Source organism: Myotis brandtii, unplaced genomic scaffold (assembly GCF_000412655.1).
Source record: "Myotis brandtii unplaced genomic scaffold, ASM41265v1 scaffold583, whole genome shotgun sequence".
Classification (NCBI taxonomy): Eukaryota; Metazoa; Chordata; class Mammalia; order Chiroptera; family Vespertilionidae; genus Myotis; species Myotis brandtii.
Window position 1 is genome coordinate 2051091 of NW_005370191.1, and position 4070 is coordinate 2055160.

Consider the following 4070-nt stretch of genomic DNA (forward strand, 5'->3'; position numbering starts at 1 on the left):
CGCCTCCCCCAGGCCCCCGCTCGCTCGAGCTGCCCAATCCGCTTGCGGGGACCAGCCTCCCTCGCGCATAGACAGCCGGGAGTCCTGCCTGCACCCTCTACCTCCGCGGGCTGGTGGCCCCGCCGGCTCCGGGCTGTGATTTGAATTTCCTCTCCGCGCTAGGTACCTAATGACTATGGTCCCTGTGGTTTACAGAACACTCACCTCTCTCTCTCTCTCTCTCTCTCTCACACACACACCCTATGTGTGTTTATCCCGGTTATAGGGACGAGGAAACTGAGGCCTGGGGAGGTCCCTGGCTAATTCAGTTAAATGGCAAAGACGGAATTAGAACTCAGGTCCTCCCACTGCCAAGGAACAGGTTGGGCACCGGGACACCTATGCTATAGCCTGGATTTGGCCAGATGTACAGCCGGGGCAGCCTTCCGTGGCTGGGTTGGAGAGGCAGGAACGTGAAACTAAAGAGGGATTCTCTGAAGGCCCTGAAGTAGTAGGAATGTAATGTCCCGCCTTAGTAATCAGGACGTCGGCACTTGAAGTTAGACATGCGCTTTTGCCAGAGAACAGCTGTTGAAGGTAGAACGCTGGAATATTGTTTCCCTGAGGACAGATGCTCTAGAAGTTGAGGCAACTTGCCCAAGGTCCCAAGTGGGAAATGGTAGGACTGGGATTTGAACCGGGCTTGCTAGGCTCCAGTGTTCTGCCCTTTTCCCTATAATATTTCCCTCTCATGCCCTGACTCCCTGTCTGTAAATTTGCCTTGAGGCCACACAGACAACTGAAAAATAAATGCTTCGCAGTCTGTGCTGGATATTCAGATCCATTCTCAGGCCCTACTCTGCCCCCTCTCTGTAGCTTTAGCCGTGTCTGCGTTTCCCTGAACATCAGGAAGAGAACCAGAGATTCTTCTTTTGTGTTTAGTACTAAAATAGAAGCATAATTTCCCAGACATAAATATAAAGCAGTGGGACATATTTAAATGAATACTGTGTACATGGAAACTAATGCTGCTCATGACACAGCAGTGGGCATGAAAATTAAGGTTTTACTCAACAGGGTGCGAGATATAAATCAGGAATCAGGATTGTGGTGGAGCTGCTAAACATAGGGGACGGGAACTGAGGCTGCTGGAACTGAAGTCTGAGTCGTGGAAAGAGGAAGGGGGTGGTGGTCCCATCTCCTCTGTGCCAGTCAGGCCATTCCAGGAGTTCTGGGTCTACTTCTAGATACACATTCTGAAAAAAGATGTGGAAAAACTAGAGCTTGTCCAACAAACAGTGACCAGGATTGGGAGGGGGAAAGGAAGAGGCAACAAAGAGACTTCCCTTCCAGAATGAGCCACTGTATCTGTCTGAAGGGCTTTCCTAGAGAAGAGGGAGTAGATTTATTCTGGGTTTCTCTGGAGTGGAGCACTGAGGCAGAATGGTGGAAATGGCACAATGGAAACACGCTTAAGAAAGAACTTTCTGACAGTTTGGGTTGTCCATCCATGGAATGAGCTGCTTTGATCAATACTGGGCTCCCGGGTATGTGCAAGCAAAGGCCATCTGGTGACTTGATGAGAATGTTGAAGAGCATCGGGTTGAAGGTGGAACTGGATGCCTTTTAAAATCTTTTTGGATCTTCAGTTCTAAGACTCTGTAAACAAACACCAAGGCATATGGAGGGTTGATACACTTACCAGAGGGTCGAGGGTAATCTCATTTGGTCAGGCAGAATGAGTTGTGATGACTGCACATATCCTACAGCAAAGGCTGTGAAGTCGAATGCAGGGAGCACCCAGAGGTCTCCTGTCTCTAATTCTGTCTGTCTCTCTGATTCTGCCTTCCTCTACTCATTTTTTTTTCCAATTATGCCTCCAGGAAACCCAAAGACCTTCCTTAAACTCATGGGGTGGAGAACTGGAATGAAAAAACAGAGCCTCCTTCAGCAGGAGGGCATGGGGATGGGGCACCATGGGACTGTGAGATCATTTTTATCCTATCTGCTTTGCCCTTGGTCCACAAAGAGACTTCCAGCCCCAAATGAGCTACCCAGAGACACCTCTGTTTACAGTTCTGCTGGGCATCCTCCTCCTATGTGGAAAGTGCCTGGTTCTCCACATGCCAGACTTTGAGGCTGGGGTTCAGGTGACTTCTCAGGGAACACGCACACCAGTGAGGACATTTCTAGCTCAAATCTGTCAGCAAACGCTGTAATCTCTACCTGCAACCTATTCCTCACCCAGCAGTCTGGGTAGTTTATTAAAAAGTAAATTAGAGCCCGGTTGGCGTGGCTCAGTGGTTGAGTGTCGACCTATGAACCAGGAGGTCATGGTTAGTTAGATTCCTGGTCAGGGCACATGCCTGCGTTGTGAGCTCGATCCTCAGTGTGGGGCGTGCAGGAGGCAGCCGATCAATGATTCTCTGTCATTGATATTTCTTTCCCTCTCCCTCTCTGGAATCAATACAATATATTTTTTAAAAAGAATGCTTTTTTAAAAAAAGTAACTTAGAAGGTACTCTTGTTACAATTTAGAATTAATAGGACACCCCAAATGTACAATTCCTTTCTAACCTTCTTCAGCTCATCTTCTGTCACTACACGCCCTATGGGAGACAAAATAATGACAACCCATCCCCCTACCCCCAAAGATGTCCATGCCCTAATCCCCAGAACCTCTGTGTAGCAAAAAGGGACTTTGCAAATGTGATTAAATTAAAAATCTTGAAATGGGAAGATTATCCTGGATTATTTGAGTGGGCCCTGAGTGTCCATTTAAGGAGACAGGAGGGTCAGAGGGAGAGAAGGTGATATGATAGGAGCAGAGATTGGAGCTATGTGTTTTGAAGATGGAGGCAGGGGCCACTAGCCAAAGAATGAGGCAAGCTTGAGAAGCTGAAAAAGGCAAGGAATCTGATTTTCCTCTAGCAGGGGTGGGGAACCTTTTTTCTGCCAAGGGCCATTTGGATATTTAGAACATCATTTGTTGGCCATACAAAATTATCAACTTAAAAATTAGCCTGCTATATTTGGTCAAACATTTAATTAACTCACCCCTAATGCCTTTGCAGGGCCAGACCAAATAATTTTGTGGGCCTTATACGACCCAAGGGCTGGATGCTCCCACCCCTGCCCTAGAGCTCCAGAAGGAACAGGTCTGCTGACACCTTGATTTTAGCCCATTCTGGACTTCTGACCCCAGAACCGAAAGATTATAAAGTTGTTTTTTCCCCAATTCTTTTTATTATGGTAAAATACATATAACACTTACCATTTTGAGCATTTTAAGTGTACAGTTAAGTGCTATTAAGTACATTTAATGTTGGGCAACTAGTGCCACCCCCCATCTCTATAACTTTTCATCTTGTAAAACTGAAACTCTGTGCCCATTAAACAATAACTTCCAATTCCATACTCCCCCAGCCCCTGGAAACTGCCATTCTACTTTCTGTTCATAGAGATTTTGACTGGGTACCTCATATAAGAAGAATCCTGCAACATTTGTCTTTTTGTGACTGGCTTATTTCACGTAGCATAATGTCCTCAAGGCTCATCTATGTTGTAGCATGTGTCAAAATGTCCTTCCTTTTTAAGGCTGTGTAATTTTTTCTTGTATGGATATATTACATTTTGTTTATCCATTCATCTGTCAATGGATACTTGGGTTGCTTCTACCCCTTAGCTATTGTGCATAATGCTGCTGAGAACATAGGGGTACAATATCCCTTTGAGACGTAGATTTCAATTCTTTTGGGTGTATATCCAGAAGCAAAATTGCTGGATCATATGATACTTCTATTTTTAATATTTTGAGCAGCTGTACCATTTTACATTCTCACCAACAATGCACAATTCCAATTTCTCTATATCCTTATCAACACATTAATTTTTTTTCATAGTAGCCATCCTATGGGTGTGAAGTGGTAATTTGTGGGTTTTTAAAATATATATTTTTTTGCCCTAACCGGTTTGGCTCAGTGGATGGAGCGTCGGCCTGCGGACTCAAGGGTCCCAGGTTCGATTCCGGTCAAGGGCATGTACCTTGGTTTCGGGTACATCCCCAGTGGGGGGTGTGCAGGAGGCAGCTG

General features: G+C 45.8%; 1 long non-coding RNA gene across 1 annotated transcript in view; it reads left to right on the forward strand.

Annotated features, from left to right (window-relative positions):
- Window positions 1–58: 58 nt before the first annotated feature.
- Window positions 59–4070, forward strand: part of LOC106723600 — an 8133-nt gene continuing 4121 nt past the window's right edge. Inside the window, exon 1 of the long non-coding RNA XR_001364583.1 lies at window positions 59–162. This is a non-coding gene — a long non-coding RNA (uncharacterized LOC106723600). The remainder of the gene's footprint in view (window positions 163–4070) is intronic.